Here is a 17580-nt window from a genome sequence, read left to right as displayed (position 1 = left end):
CATAAATATTTACAATTGTTATATATTCTTCTTGGATTGATCCCTTGGTCATTATGTAGTGTCCTTCTTTGTCTCTTCTAATAGTCTTTATTTTAAAGTCTATTTTGTCTGATATGAGAATTGCTACTCCAGCTTTCTTTTGGTTTCCATTTGCATGAAATATCTTTTTCCATCCCCTTACTTTCAGTCTGTAAGTGTCTCTAGGTCTGAAGTGGGTCTCTTGTAGACAGCAAATATATGGGTCTTGTTTTTGTATCTATTCAGCCAATCTGTGTCTTTTGGTGGGAGCATTTAATCCATTTACATTTAAGGTAATTATCGATATGTATGTTCCTATTCCCATTTTCTTAATTGCTTTGGGTTCGTTATTGTAGGTCTTTTCCTTCTCTTGTGTTTCTTGCCTAGAGAAGTTCCTTTAGCATTTGTTGTAACGCTGGTTTGGTGGTGCTGAACTCTCTCAGCTTTTGCTTGTCTGTAAAGGTTTTAATTTCTCCATCAAATATGAATGAGATCCTTGCTGGGTAGAGTAATCTTGGTTGCAGGCTTTTCTCCTTCATCACTTTAAATATGTCCTGCCACTCCCTTCTGGCTTGCAGAGTTTCTGCTGAAAGATCTGCTGTTAACCTTATGGGGATTCCCTTGTGTGTTATTTGTTGTTTTTCCCTTGCTGCTTTTAATATGTTTTCTTTATGTTTAATTTTTGACAGTTTGATTAATATGTGTCTTGGTGTATTTCTCCGTGGATTTATCCTATATGGGACTCTATGTGCTTCCTGGACTTGATTAACTATTTCCTTTCCCATATTAGGGAAGTTTTCAACTATAATCTCTTCAAATATTTTCTAAGTCCCTTTCTTTTTCTCTTCTTCTCCTGGAACCCCTATAATTCGAATGTTGGTGCATTTAATGTTGTCTCAGAGGGCTCTGAGACTGTCCTCAGGTCTTTTCATTCATTTTTCTTTATTCTGCTCTGCAGTAGTTATTTCCACTATTTTATCTTCCAGGTCACTTATCCATTCTTCTGCCTCAGTTATCCTGCTATTGACCCCATATAGAGTATTTTTCATTTCATTTATTGTGTTGTTCATCATTGTTTGTTTCATCTTTAGTTCTTCTAGGTCCTTGTTAAATGTTTCTTGCATTTTATCTCTTCTATTTCCAAGATTTTGGATCATCTTTACTATCATTATTCTGAATTCTTTTTCAGGTAGACTGCCTATTTCCTCTTCATTTGTTAGGTCTGGTGGGTTTTTATCTTGCTCCTTCATCTGCTGTGTGTTTTTCTGTCTTCTCATTTTGTTTATCTTACTGTGTTTGGGGTCTCCTTTTTGCAGGCTGCAGGTTCATAGTTGCCGTTGTTTTTGGTGTCTGTCCCCAGTGGCTAAAGTTGGTTCAGTGGGTTGTGTAGGCTTCCTGGTGGAGGGGACTAGTGCCTGTGTTCTGGTGGATGAGGCTGGATCTTGTCTTTCTGGTGGGCAGGTCCACGTCTGGTGGTGTGTTTTGGGGTGTCTGTGGGCTTATTACGATTTTAGGCAGCCTATCTGCTAATGGGTGGGGTTGTGTTCCTGTCTTGCTAGTTGTTTGGCATAGGATGTCCAGCACTGTAACTTGCTGGTCGTTGAGTGAAGCTGGGTGCTGGTGTTGAGATGGAGATCTCTGGGAAATTTTCACCATTTGATATTATGTGGACCTGGGAGGTCTCTTGTGGACCAGTGTCCTGAAGTTGGCTCTCCCACCTCAGAGGCACAGCAGTAACTCCTGGCTGTGGCACCAAGAGCCTTTCATCCGCATGGCTCAGAAGAAAAGGGAGAAAAATTAGAAAGAAAGAATTAGTAGAAGTAGAAAGAAACAAAGAAAGAAAGGATGGATGGAGGGAGGGAAGAAGGAATGAAGGAAGGAGCGAAGGAAGGAAAAAAAGGAAGAAAGAAGATAAAGTAAAATAAAATAAAGTAAGATAAAATATAATAAAGTTATTAAAATAAAAAAAATAATTATTAAGAGGAAAAAAATCTAAAAAACAAACCAAAAAAAAAACCGATGGATAGAACCCTGGGACAAATGGTGGAAGCAAAGCTATACAGACAAAATCTCACACAGAAGCATACACATACACACTCACAAAAAGAGGAAAAGGGGAAAAAAATCATAAATCTTGCTCTCAAAGTCTACCTCCTCAATTTGGGATGATTTGTTGTCTAAAGGAGGGAAGGAAGGAAAGAAGGAACAGAGATAAAGTAAAATAAAATAAAGTTATTAAAATAAAAAGTAATTTTTAAGAAAAAAAATTTCAAAAAACCCCCCAAAAACAAACAAACAAAAAGGGACGGATAGAACCTTCTGACAAATGGTGGAAGCAAAGCTATATAGACAAAATCTCACACAGAAGCATACACATACACACTCACAAAAAGAGGAAAAGGGGAAAAAATCATAAATCTTGTTCTCAAAGTCCACCTTCTTAATTTGGGATGATTCGTTGTCTATTCAGGTATTCCACAGATGCAGGGTACATCAAGTTGATTGTGGAGCTTTAATCCGTTGCTTCTGAGGCTGCAGGGAGGGATTTCCCTTTCTCTTCTTTGTTCTCACAGCTCCCAGGGGCTCAGCTTTGGATCTGACCCCGCCTCTGCATGTAGGTCGCTGGAGGGCGTCTGTTCTTCGCTCAGACAAGACGGGGTTAAAGGAGCCGCTGATTCGGGGGCTCTGGCTCACTCAGGCCAGGGGTAGGGAGGGTCACGGAGTGCAGGGCGAGCCTGCAGCGGCAGAGGCCGGTGTGACGTTGCACCAGCCTGAGGCACACCGTGTGTTCTCCCGGAGGAGTTGTCCCTGGATCCTGGGACCCTGGCAGTGGCGGGTTGCACATGCTCCCCGGAAGGGGGGTGTGGATAGTGACCTGTGCTCGCACACAGGCTTCTTTGTGGTGGCAGCAGCAGCCTTAAGCGTCTCATGTCTGTCTCTGGGGTCTGTGCTTTTAGCCGCGGCTCGCGCCCATCTCTGGAGCTCTTTTAAGCAGCGCTCTTAATCCCTTCTCCTCGCGCACCAGGAAACAAAGAGGGAAGAAAAAGTCTCTTGCCTCTTCGGCAGGTCCAGACTTTTCCCCAGACTCCCTCCCGGCTAGCCGTGGCGCACTAACCCCCTGCAGGCTGTGTTCACGCCGCCAACCCCAGTCCTTTCCCTGCGCTCCGACCGAAGCCCGAGCCTCAGCTCCCAGCCCCCGCCCGTCCCAGCGGGTGAGCAGACAAGCCTCTTGGGCTGGTGAGTGCCGGTCTGCCCCGATCCTCTGTGCGGGAATCTCTCCGCTTTGCCCTCTGCACACCTGTTGCTGTGCTCTCCTCCGCAGCTCCGAAGCTCCCCCCTCCGCCACCTGCAGTCTCTGCCTGCAAAGGGGCTTCTAGTGTGTGGAAACCTTTCCTCCTTCACAGCTCCCTCCCACTGGTGCAGGTCCCGTCTCTATTCTTTTGTCTCTGTTTTTTCTTTTTTCTCTTTCCCTACCCAGGTACGTGGGGGGTTTCTTGCCTTTTGGGAGGTCTGAGGTCTTCTGCCAGCATTCAGTAGGTGTTCTGTAGGAGTTGTTCCACGTGTAGATGTATTTATGGTGTGTCTGTGGGGAGGAAGATGATCTCTGCATCTTACTCTTCCGCCATCTTCCCAGAAGTCTCTGGGCACTTTTTTGATTTGGCCCTGTCCTTGGGCCTTGTCTGCAAGAGCAAGAGTCTTGTCAAATCAGTTTAGTGAGAATCCTCCACCCTATAAATCGGATCATCCCCAAAGTTTGATCAAATTGCTCATTCCCCATCATTCCCCAGGTGATATCTGATCACCCTGAACTGCCTTCAGCAAGAATCCTGTCCAGTTTGTTTAATTAACCAGAATCCCCCCTTCCTTACTTCTGATATTTCCTTTAGTTATTTCCAGTCCACAGACCCCAACCCCCCCGACCCCCCCCCCGCTCCTTGCCTATACATTCCCATTTGTCCTTGTATACACAGTCTAGTCCAAGTCCTCCCCTCTACTGCAAAACCCCGTTGCAATAGTCCCTTGAATGCAGTCTTCCTTACCATCTTTAACAAATACCGGAATAATTTTTAAGTTAACACTCTGAATTTGATTCCCTGAATCAGCTCCTTATAACAGTAATTATGGTTCACAGTCATGTTTATGCTGCCACACACCACCCTTGGAGAAATACCTCTCCCCCAACGGCTGACCCCAGGTTCAGCTCAGTTCTGAGATCATACAGGCTTATGCCAGCTCCCAGATTCAGCACCCAATGCATTGCACTCTTACTAAAATTGTAGTTCTGAATACATGTGCTTCTTTATTGCGGGTGCGAGACAGTTAAATGCCCAGCCTGGTAGTATGTATGGTACTCTCTGTGTATGTATTCTCATTTAGGAAAAGTCATGTACTCACATGAGAATCATGTGATAAAATCCACATACTGAGAAATCCTGCCATGACTCTTGCTTCTACCCAACAAGAATTTTAAAATAAAGTCTAGTTGAAGCCAAAGCAGTGCATCTGGCAGATGCTTTGCAAATCCAGTGTTTCAAACTGGAATTTAAAAGGTCCATTGCCCTCATTTGGCATCAATTTCTAATGTACTTCACCTAGGATATATGCAGATTTGCCACCCAAATCCTAGCTACAACTCAGTCCCTAGTCTCAGCCATCTAGGGATAGATTGCTGAAGTAAAACAGCCAAGTGAATCAGACAGAGTCATTAGGACCGCTGCCTAGCAGGATCACAAATGAAACGATTTCACATTTGTAGCATTCTTGGCAATTGACTTGTACTTTTTTTTTTTTTTTTGCAGTACGTGGGCCTCTCACTGCCGTGGCCCCTCCCGTTGCAGAGCACAGGCTCCAGATGCACAGGCTCAGCAGCCATGGCTCACGGGCCCAGCCGCTCCGCAGCATGTGGTAGCTTCCCGGACCGGGGCACGAACCCGTGTCCCCTGCATCGGCAGGCAGACTCTCAACCACTGTGCCACCAGGGAAGCCCACTGACTTGTACTTTTAAAAGTCATCCTAATACAGGGCTTCCCTGGTGGTGCAGTGGTTAAGAATCTGCCTGCCAATGCAGGGGACATGGATTCAAGCCCTGGTCCGGGAAGATCCCACATGCCATGGAGCACCTAAGCCTGTGCACCACAACTACTGAGCCTGCACTCTAGAGCCTGCGTGCCACAGCTACTGAGCCTGCGTGCTGCAACTCCTGAAGCCCGAGTGCCTAGAGCCAGTGCTCCGCAACAAGAGAAGCCACGGCAATGAGAAGCCCGCGCACCGCAACAAAGAGTAGTCCCTGCTCACCGCGACTAGAGAAAGCCTGTGTGCAGCAACAAAGACCCAATACAGCCAAACATGAATAAATTAATTTTAAAAAAAGTCATCCGAATACAAATTCAGTTCTTGAGCTCTCATTCCTTGAGTTTTTCTAACTTGTAGCAAAATGAGCCAAGAGAGGTTTCATAAAAAGTCCATTTTCAGACTCAAAGACGGTGAGCCATATCAAAGAGGTCTGTGTAGACACAGAGTAAGGCTTTACTACTGCCAACTAATCAAAGAAAGGAGTGTAAACGTGTGAATTTTAGGCAACTTTAAAAGAAATTAAAATAAATATATTCTGAATAGTATAGTAATTCAAACCTTATGACAATAGCTTATTGTTTAATGAAGATTCCTGCTCTCACAAACAAATGAGATTGAATTATAAGTAAGAGCACCAAACTGCACACAGTTCTCTGAAGAGATTGCTCTCCAAGCAGATTAAAAACTTTTGCTTTTAATCATATTAATCTAGTATAATTTAAGGGAAACTATATAGCTATAGATAAAACAAAAATGAATCTCAGTATTTCTATTCCCAAACTTTAAAAATGCATAAACTCAGGTTTCTTATATATCCTTACATAATATAATACAAAGAGAACTGAACTAGAGGTAGAAAAAACTGGGTCTTTTTCTCAGCTCTAAACATTGTTTCCAAGTCAATTGTTTCATTAATTTAGTTATTCAATAACAATTATTTATCTAAAGTTAAGTCTGTGCTGTAGGCTGTTTCAGGCATTAGAGATAACAGTGGTAACAAAACAAGCTCACGGCATTATGGATCTTAATTGCAGGTGGATAAAATAGAACAGCAACAAAAAGTTGTCATATATATAAAACACAAAAAGAATCATATATGTATAATTTCACACGGTGGTTAGTTACTTGTTTAAAAAAATTGCAGTGTATAGGCATAGAATATGAGATGGTAAGGGCACGGGAAACCCAGATACAATTTGATACGGGGTGATTAGGAAAACTCTGTAAGTAGGTGACATTTGAGCTGAGCCTTGAGTGTGGAGAAAATTCCATAAGCCTCAGTCTCCTTATCTGAAAAATGAGAATAATGATAGTATAGCATATTCCATAAGATTATTTAAAGTATTAATGTCTTGCATTGAAGATACTTAGCAACTGAATGATGGCACAGGGTAAATACTCAATGAAAGAGAGCTATTAATGTTATTATGTTAGGCATCACAGTGATGACAAGTTTGGATATATTTAAATAATAATATAAATAGCAAATGTTCTCTAGAGAGGATGAAGTCAGGTGGCATGTTTAATTAAGACACTAGGTAGAATGATTACAACAAAGCAAGATAAAAACTATTTAAAAATTAAAAGTTATATTGTCACCTATCACCATTGGATTACCACTCATAATCATATTAGATTGAAAAGAATGCGGCTTATTTATATAACACCTTTTATCTGAGCACCTTAGCATGCTTGTATCACATCTGGGGGGAAAAAAGCTATTAATCTCTGTTGATGTTTTATCAAAACAAGTTCTGTTCGTTCTCATGCTACAAGGTGGAATCAGAATTGCAGGTGAACTAGTCTTGTATCACATACAGAACATGATTTCCTTCCCCTTTTAGAACTCCAACAACAGCGAGATGTTGTAGAGATGTTGTGAGAAGTATGTTTGAGAATGGTAGATCTCTTAGAAACAATCATTCCTTGCCACTTACCAACTGTATAACCTTTAAGATGACACTTAACGTCTTGAAGGCGTAGTTTTCCTATCTGTAAAAGGAAGATGGTAATTCCTAATCACAGGCTGGTTTTGATGTTTAAGTGATATAATAGATACAGAATCAATTAGCACAACATTGCCGATAAAGTGATAAACAACAAATATTGTCCCTCTTTCACTGAATTAATCAAATGGGAAAAATGGACAAACAAATAAGGTCATGATTGAGCAAAACCATGGAAAATAAAATGATATAAAAATGATGAAATAATAATGAAAATATGAAGAATGCCAAGAACTATTTTTTGTAGCAGTGGCTCTTTTGGAAATAAATTCAAAGAGGGCAGTAATCATCCTTCCTTAAGTTACTTGGTAGAGGGCCTGACACAACAAAAATGTCACACTTAAAATATTGATTTGATAAAGGTGATTGATTATTGTTTTATAGTATAAGTAGGCAAGGAAAATATAGCTATAGGAAAATAAAAAGATAACTAAGACAAAATGTCCACTCCATGCTTCAGTGAGTCTAAAATCTAGTGGGAAATAAAAAGGAAGAAATACGCTCGGCCAAAGAACAGTATTCCTTCTTGTGGAAAGATCACCCTTTTAAACAGCTCCTAGAAGAACAAACAAAAACAAAACGGGATGCAAGCTAGAAAAAGAAAACCTGCTTTATAGTAGATCAATTTGTCAATCAAAGAGGTTGCTATTTTGTCAGAACCACATCCTTCCCCAGGGCCACAAGAAGAAGGCAGAATGTTACAACTGATTTGAAAGAGTCACAGATAAGTCAGCATTGCCCTAAAAGATGCTGACCCTCTGAACTTGGGGAGTCTACATTTCAGAAGTTCATATCCGTTGTAAACCTGTAAAGTATTCCAATTCACTTGACAAGTTTAGACAGGACTCAATGAATTTACATAATTGCCGTGTAAGTCTTAGGAGAGAATTTTTCTACTTAAAGAAAAAAGGTCCTTGGCACCCAAGTCAAAAGTAAGACACCAGGTCCTTTTTGTATAAGAAAGTTAGAAAGATTTTGCTTACATTGCTCAACAAATGCATAACAAAGAGTAAAAGAGATCCTAGGGTCCTAAATGCTGTACACTTTTCTTACACATAGTAAGAGCTTAAAGATCATTATTGAATACTTGACCCTATTCAATGAGACTGTTTCAGGAGACCAGACAAAAGAGTATGTTCACACACTTTCTGGCAGCCTGTTTATTATCCTGACACTACAATTATGAAAACCAAAAAGAAGTGGCAGCTAGGAATGGGAATTTTTCTGGGTTTTTTAAAAATACGATAGATTTCACACATACATATAAATTGCGTTTTCTTCAAGCAAGTTTACTAGCTTCTGCCACTCAAATAACTGCCCTTCTCTCTTCAGAAAACTCAAGCTACCTGTTTTATTGGAAGTGGTAGTTTCCTTACAACATAATACAAAACACTTTGGGGAGGATAAATGCCAGAAAGAAAAAACAAACAAACAAACAATTAATGAATATGGCAAGTGCATCATTAACTTTTTTTCTTATGAAATAGAATATTCTTCCAATATTCTTATGATTGAAAGCTATGTAAAAAGACTTTTCCATCTTCTTTATTATTTTAATAAAATAGAGAGTCAGGAAGATATGTGAAACTGGAGTCCTGAGATTCTTTTGAATATTGATTTCACTCAAATATTATCCAGTGATGTGTCTTCTATTTTTTGAGGATGAATGAGATTGAGAGAAGTGGAGTGACTTAGTCAAGTTCACACATTAAGTCAAGGGTAGAGAAATCAGATATTCTGACTGTCAGCAACATGCCCTGCTCTCATGAACACACTGAATGCAATTACTGATTTTTTCCCAGACCTATCTGTGTAAGAAAAAAGTCACTGAAGCGGGAATAACAGTGACAACAACATTTTTTTTAAAGGAAAAGGAAAAGCTCTGTTTCAGAAAATGTCTTTGTGAATCTTAAAGGTACATAAGAACCTAAGGTACACAGATATCTTAAAGAACATAAGGCAGGTGGGATAGCATTAGCAGTTATCTGTCACTCCGCTTCCAGTTGGTAGGACGAAGGAGAGTGGCCTCCTGCTGTTAGCATCTTTGTGTTCCTTACACTTCCTTTGACAGAGGAATGCTGTCAGCCCAAGATCATCTCTGGATACCATGAGTCCTGAAGTCAGGTACATCTTGACAGTTGCGGATGCTTATCCCAGAACCTTGAAGATACCAAGTGTATCTGGTAGGAGTTCCTGAAATAAATATTTAGACTTCTAAATTATAGATTGCAAAGGTTTTAAAATTATAACAATAATATCAAAAGAATCAACCTCCCTCCAGATCACAGCATGATAAGATTTGAACACAGAATATTTCAAAGGAGCCATGTTCTCTGGTTTGGCATAATTTACATATAGTAAGTAAGCAACACATGTCTTTATCTACATCAAAAATGCATATAGTATCTTAATTACTATAATAATCTAATAATCTTTGAGGAAAGGAAAGACAACATCTAGTAGTTTTTCCACTTTCTAGTCCTTGTTTGAATGATTTTTCCTGTTAAAACACACAAATTAATGTTCCCCAAAACATGCATTTGGAAATATGGAGCATCTTGGTGTAGAGGTAGTATAGTATAGTTGTCAGGATTTGCAAACAAGTCAGCCTGAGTTGTACTCTGAATTTCACTGATTACTAACTCTGTGTTATGTCACAGTCACTACTCTTTGTGTTGGATATAGCTTATTTAATTGGCACTCCACATTTATTCCCACTTTCTACTAGGATGCCTCCCTTTACAGTAGATGCTGAAAGACTGAAAACTACATTTCCCAGATTCCCTTGCAGCCAGAATCTGGTGACAAATTAGGTTCACTCATTCCATTGCATTCAACAAAGTTTTGAAAGGTAGAGGAGAGACGACATAGACCACATTCCCATTGCACTTAGTTTACTATGCTGCTTGAAAATATCATAGAAATGTGGGCATTTTCTGCAGCAGTGCACGAGTGTCTAGCTTTGTAAGTATCTAGGATCATGATGGCTTCAAGGGCTTCCTGGTCCTTTCTCCCAGTTTCATGGCTTGCACCTCTAGCTGTTCTTATATGTAATAGCTTAGCAAAGACCTCCTGATCCCCCACGTTTCTGCAGGGAAATCAGTCCTGTCCTGTTATGTTTGTGGGTGTTGTTCCCAGAGACCCTGCATAGAGAACACACCTCCCACTTTTCAGTGATCTTGATAAGTACCTAAATCTATGTGTTGAATCTGTTTCTGTTTAAACTGTCTTAAGCCTGTTCGAAAGAAATAGCACCCCAAAATGGAGTCATTTGCCTTCCATGACAGCAAACCAAGAGTTAATTGCAGTTCCAACCCCTCCCAGAAATGTGACCTTTAAAGTAATCAATCTGAAATTTTCTGATCAATGCTAGTGAGGTAATCTGCATGATAAGGACCACTGCAATTCCCTTTCCCCCAAAGATGTCCTGGCCTGAAACAATACTTTATATTCTTTTGCTAATACCTTCTTACCCCACCTTCCTTCTCCTTATAAAAACGTTTCATTTATACAACCTTCAGAGTGCCCTTCTATTTACTAGATGGGATGCTTCCTAATTTATGAATCATTGAATAAAACTGATTAGATCTTCAAATTTACTCTGTTGAATTTTTTTTTAACAAATTGGTGGCAGCAGTGGGATCTGAAGCAAACTTCCTATGGCATTTGGGGAAAATGAGAAACAGAGATGACACTCCACAAATCCTTTTGAGTTCACTGCATTTCTTGCTGTTCCCAGGGGCGTTTGGTAACTTCCTCATTCCTCTCAGTTTGAGCTCCTCTCTCTTTATGTTCGAGCTCCCAGTCTCATTGACTTTTTTTTACAGGGCAGATCAGCTTGAGCTGGCAACAATTCTGCCTGGAGCCCAACAGAACTAGCAAATAGTTCTACCTGGGGCCAAGTCACTAGCCTTTTAGACCAAAATTCTTTGGATGAAAAACCTAAGCCCTTAATTCTGTCCCCAGACTCTGCATTGGGAACTGCTGTAGTTCCTCCATTTATTTGGAATTCTTCCCCAGATTCCACTCTGACAACTGCTGGTGGAAGCTTCAGTTCTCCATTTGTTTGGAGTCAGTCTGCAGTTCTCATTCTTAGAAAGCTGCTGGTACAATCCTTTTTCCAGTCTCTAGTTTTCTGTTTACTGCTGGTTTCTGTTAATATGCACATGAGGTAAAGTCATTGCTTATGGAAATCCTGGAAGCCAAAAAGTCACAAAATTGATGGGCATGAGTCAGGCATTTAAAAGCTGTTAGAGTGCTTGTTACCTCAAGAAGATCCTGTGATAGGATAAGTTAGTCATGGAACAGGTTAGATTGACACTAGTCACTTGCCAACTTCAAGAAAATTTCTGTGAAACAAGGCACACTGTAAAACACCCCATAATTCTCAACCCCATGGCATATCCCTTCTAGGTATTAGTTTGGCTCCAAGAGAACCAAAGGCCTAGCTAAAAGAAGAATCCTTTATATCCAAAAGTTGAGCATACCACATTCCAGCACACCTGCTCATTTTACGTTTGACAACTATAGTCTTGAAAGTTTCAGATATCTAATAAGATGGTAATATTTTACTAAAAATAATCTATAATTACAATGGCCATTATGTGGAACATTCCAATTAGACCATACCATTCATTTAAGAAATGCACTTGAGAGAAAGGGATCCCAAACTGGACAGATAGAATGGAATGCCTACTTTAACTGGTATGCAGAAGCTCATAAAAGGCTTCAAGATTCCAAAATAGCTTCATTAAAAGAGTCATTACAAAAGGCTAATGAAAAATTAAAGACACTAGCGGTATCTATAACAAAGGGTGGCAGGACCAATGTGCCTACTGATGTGACTCCTGCTGGCTCCTCCATCCTTTTTCACCTGCATACTCATGATCAATTCCTAAAATCTTCCCTGTCCACCTGACTGGTCTATTTTTCAATCATGCAAACAAAAGAGAGATGAATCTGTGACAGACTTTAAAGCCCATTTGGAAGCTTTCTTTTTAAGGCATTTGGAGTTCCATACAGGAACTAAGGTCACCCAGCCTACTCTAGCTGCCCATTTGTAAATGGATTATTTCCTGAGATTAGTGGATAAAAAGGCAGAATATAGGATGGGAGGCTACCAACCTGACTGAACTTGTGACTATAGCTGAGCCTTTTGAAAGGACTCTGGAGCAAGGTTTCAAACAGAAATCGTCCAAACAAATAGCTTTGCAGCTACAACAGCTCCAAGGCCAGAGACCCAAAGTAACACCTGGGTCTCCTCCATTACACCCTCTTAGGGATTCATCATCTAAACACTGGCCCAGAAATTGATATCTCAATTATAATCAACTGAGGGACTGGAAAAGAGATTGTCCTCAAAGGCTCTATGCAAATTCATCAACATCAACTCAAATGTTCCCATATGGGCTCCTCCCAATATTGATTGAACTCTGAGGGACTTTCTAATAAACTGCTAAGTTTATTACCTTAAATGGTAAAGGGGAAACTAAAAATTAAAATTAATGGGGTTGTTCAGTACTGCCAGAAATATTTACTGTTTTCCAAGCTGAAAACTGACAAGATATTTGAAAGAATTTAATAACTTTATGATCAGAAATTTGGCCAAATTGGAAGCTAATATTCAGAGCCTAATAGGAAAATTTTTAGCTTCTCCCATAAGCTAAATGTGCCCAAAGAGAAAGAAGAACATTCAAAATAACCCAGCTGTCTTTGTTTCACAAATCAAATATTTACAGGACAAAAGTGTGGCTCTATAAGTTCAAAACTCACTTGCTTTTTTTCTTTGTCAATACACATTACCTTACCTACTCCTTGCAAACCACTTGAAGAGATCAGGACTTTGGAAACAGAATTGCCCTGCACTTAATCTGTACCTTTGTGATGTAGATTTCCTACCCGAATTTCTCTGTGACCTAAGAGCCATTCTTTGAAATGCAAACTTTAGGAAAGCAATTCTTATGGGAATGGGGAAAGGCCATTTGACACTTAGGTCGTCTGAAACTTAAAAAAAATTATGTCTTCTCCAAAAATATTATTAAAAAAACAACAAAAAATCCCTTAGTCATCGGAGCAGGTAACTTTAACTTATTCCATATGTCAGAAAAACAGTTTGGATGTAACTGATTTTTTTTGTGGTACGCGTGCCTCTCACTGCTGTGGCCTCTCCCATTGCGGAGCACAGGCTCCGGACGCGCAGGCTTAGCGGCCATGGCTCACGGGTATAGCCACTCCGCGGCATGTGGGATCTTCCCGGACCGGGGCACGAACCCATGTCCCCTACATCAGCAGGCAGACTCTCAACCACTGCGCCACCAGGGAAGCCCCTAACGAGTGAATTTTGCATTATCATATTCACTTTAAGGTTAAATTTTTAGAATGGAAGCACTGAAGTTTCTGTTTCTATGTTTATGTTTGCGTGTATATATATGTGTGTGTGTCTGTGTGTGTGTATTGTAGATGTCTGATGTTTTTCTACCTCTGAATCATATTGTAAGATAAAATAGTGAAAAATTAATTATTAAACTAAGTTTATTTACTTTTGGCTTCTTATTGCAGAGAAACTAAAGATAAAATTGGATGTATTAGTAAACATGTTTTATGTCACACTGCGAAATTTTCTATGAAAAAGCACATTTTCCAGAAATTATAACAAGTATAAGTCTGCCAATACACAGAATGCTAATGTAGAAGAGAATTCTTACTTGCTTACTTTTTAGTTTTCACCAGAAATTAAAGGTTTCTAAGGGTTAAAAATAATTGAAACTACTAGAAATAATAAAGGAAACAACTCTGTATGAAAGGGAAGCAGGATATGTTTTTGATTAAGAAAAGGCATGAGGTATGAAGATACATTCCTGTTAAGGGAAATGACAATAAGTTTATCTAATCTAAAACTTCTGGTTGTTTCAGAGAGAGAGAATCTTGCCTTGCATAATCAAGTTGGCTAAAAAAAAAAAAAAAAGATTTGTTATTATAGGGGTTTTGGAAATAGGCTTTTATGTTATGTAAAACTAACTTTAATTTTCTTTTATCTTCTGAAAGGACAAGTTTTCTGGGATTGTAGATCAGCTTTTAATAAGAAATTGTAAACAAAGTTCTTCTTTATCTTTTAAGCAATTGACCTAGAAAATAAAGGTTTTGTGTTTTATCAAAATAATTTTCTTTGTTTCCTGTCTTTATCAGGTCTTTGATTACTTAAGAAAACTGAGTCTTCTTAATATTAAAAAAGCTAAGTTTTGCTAAAAGATATTAAGTATTATGTCATCATTAACTGTGATCCTATTTAGTAAAGTGTTATAGAACGTTTTGACATTTTTGACAAACTTTCCAAAATCATATTCTAAATGAAGTCTTCTGACCACAAACTAACTTTGAAATTTTTCAGAGGATCTCTGGAACATTTCAAAAGATTTGTTCAACTAATTAAGCTTATTTGATATATTAAATTACCTGGAAAGCAATGCCAAATAAAAAGTAATACTAAAAACTATGGAGGTTTCTTATAAAACTAAAAATAGAGCTACCATATGATCCATCTATCCTATTCTTGAGCATATATCCAGAGAAAAACTTGGTTAGAAATTATACATGCACTTCAATGTTCATTGCAGCACTATTTACAATAGCCAAGACATGGAAGCAACCTAAATGTCCATTAACAGATGAATGGATAAAGATGTGGCACATACATACAATGGAATATTACTCAGCCATAAAAAGAACAAAATAATGCCATTTGCAGCAATATGGATGGACCTGGAGATCATACATACATACATCTGTCTGAAGTAAGTCAGACAGAAAAGGAAAAATATTGTGTGATATCACTTATATGCAGAATTGAAAAAAAAATGATACAAATGACCTCACAGATTTAGAGAATGAACTTATGGTTACTGGGGGGAAAGGTGGGGGAGGTAGGGATAGACTGGGAGTTTGGGATTGACATGCACACTGCTGTATTTAAAATAGATAGATGGCGGGGATGTACTGTAGAGCACAGGGAACTCTGCTCAGTATTCTGTAATAACCTAAATGGGAAAATAATTTGAAAAAGAATAGAAAAAAAAGGTATTTAAAAATAAATGGCAACAACTTTAGTTAAGTGGGGTTATTGCATGGTAGGGGGTGGGCAAGACATTTGAAAGTTTATATATAATTGTTTTTATGGAACAGTTATCTGTACAATAAGATCAACAATTTACTTTATATTCCTTTCCTTACATTTTAAGTAAAAGAGCCTTTCATATTTGTTTGAGAATAAAAATGTTTTAAATTTTCAAAAAATAAAATAAAATAGAATAAAATAAATAAAATTAAAAGGAATCTCCCATGTTTGCTGTAACATATGGGTAGTCCGTCCATATTGTTTTAACAATGGCTCACAGGCAGTAATAGTTTTGTCTTCTAGATATCTTCAGATTGCTATTTGACATCAAAGGCTTACTTTTTCATAGATGTAAATTAATTCATGGATTTGAAGTTTCTTAGTCAGCTACATATTCAACAAATATGTATTGGATGCCTGTTATATACCGAACATTGTTCTAGGTTAGTTGTGATCTATCACACTTAAATATATTCTAGTGTTAAATATTTGTTTAGTATAATGTGTTACTGTTATATTATATATTTAATAAATATTTAATATAATATATATATTTGAAGTAATACTAGGCCTTCTTTATTTTGTATTGGCGCAGGTATGTAAGTTTTCTAGAAACTGTGTGAAATTCCTAGAAATGTGATATGCCTTGGTATAATGTTATCAGTTGTAATTCTAGCCATTGTCTTACAGCATATGATGTTCTCTGGGACCATGGTCAAAAATGGGCAACAAATAGGTGATCTTCTCACTGCTATTCTCTTACTTTCTGAAAAGTAATTTGATGACAAAAAATGAGGTTCATACTAAATGGACTGAATCTGAATATCAAGAAAATGCCCTAGCTGACTTTCATGCAAAGGCAGCAGCAACAGAAGCTATTAGGATCGTGGCAAATGTAGGCAAAATCTGTTCTGCTTTTGCAAAAATGGCCACTCAGTTGCCAGACTTTTGCCATCCTGATGTCCTTGTAACATGACAATAGTCTGCTCCTAAATCAGAGAAATTAAGAGAAGTAAACATAGCTATATATTAATGAACATTCAGGGCTGGGCTATGGGAACTACAAGACAGCTGCTTGGTTCTTTCTGGCTCCCTGGAAAACCCATTTTCTGGTTTTTGCATTCCTTTACCCACCATAGTGCATTTAAGAAAGACTATTTTTGTTCCTAGAGGCCTCAGACCTCCTCTCTCTGGACCCTTTGAACACTTGTAGCTGGACTTCATTCAACTCCCACTTAGTATGGATTATCAATATGTTGTTGTTATTGTACGTATGGTTTCCAGATGTGTTAAAGCCTTCCCTTGCTACAAGGCCAATGTCCTCACAGTGGCAAAGAAAGTTAGAAAATGTTTTTTCTCATTCGTGGTATATCTTCCACAGTCTCCAGTTACCAAAGCAGCCACTTCACTGGGCAACTCATATGATCCTTAAAGATAACTTTGCAAACCTCCTTGAATTATCACTGTCCCTACCCTCAATCATCAGGCAAGGTCAAAAGAACTAATGGAAAAACCAGATAAAGCAGAACAAGAAGTAGTACTAACACGGAATTAAATGAACTGATGAGGATGATTATAATTTTTATGACTTTGTGTTTAAAATATTACAGGTTCTTAATTTTTTTCCAGATTTAAAGAAATCTTTTCTCTAAAGCTATCAACGCTTTGGTAAGATATACCTTTTGTAAAGAGGTAAAGCATTTACTTTTTCTTCCTACCTAGTTCCTCCAGAATTCAGAAACTCTCAGTGAGTATTCTTATTTTCATATTCCTTGTCAAACAAATTAGTTTTACTGTGATTATCTCTGGTAAAAAATAAAGATAATTGTGGAGAGAAAAATTATGTTTGCACCTTTGTAGACATTAAATTCTAGTCCTGTTAATTGTCTTCGAGGTCTTATTATATACCTTAAACTGGACTGAATCCTGAATTCTTCTAATATCCTCAAATATCTGACTACAACTCACCAAACTAATGTTTCTAATTTTCTCCCATCCTTCTGATTTGGACTGACTAAGAACTAAGACACTCCTGGAACTCCATTGGAAAGGACCTTACCAACTGTCCCTGACCACTGACACTTCTGTAAAACTAGAAGACTTTGAGCCTTGGGTACACATCTCATAGCTTAAGAAGACCCTACCTGACACTTGGTCCTGTAGGAATGCTGGAGACCTCCGAATCAAATTGATGAGGAAGAGAAGCAGTTGACTGAGGTAGACTCCTTCCATCCAAGATGACAGATCAAGACTTCGTACTTTTACTGAACATGAACCCCTTTCTTCTTGTCTTTCTTTCCTTTATTCTCACATTGGCCTGAAAAGACAATGCCCTCTCTTCACCTCCACATTCCCATGTTAATAGAGGTAAAA

The sequence above is a fragment of the Lagenorhynchus albirostris genome, chromosome 2 (assembly GCF_949774975.1).
Source record: "Lagenorhynchus albirostris chromosome 2, mLagAlb1.1, whole genome shotgun sequence".
NCBI classification, from domain to species: domain Eukaryota; kingdom Metazoa; phylum Chordata; class Mammalia; order Artiodactyla; family Delphinidae; genus Lagenorhynchus; species Lagenorhynchus albirostris.
The sequence above is the reverse complement of the archived record's forward strand: the minus strand, read 5'-3'. Positions refer to the sequence as shown.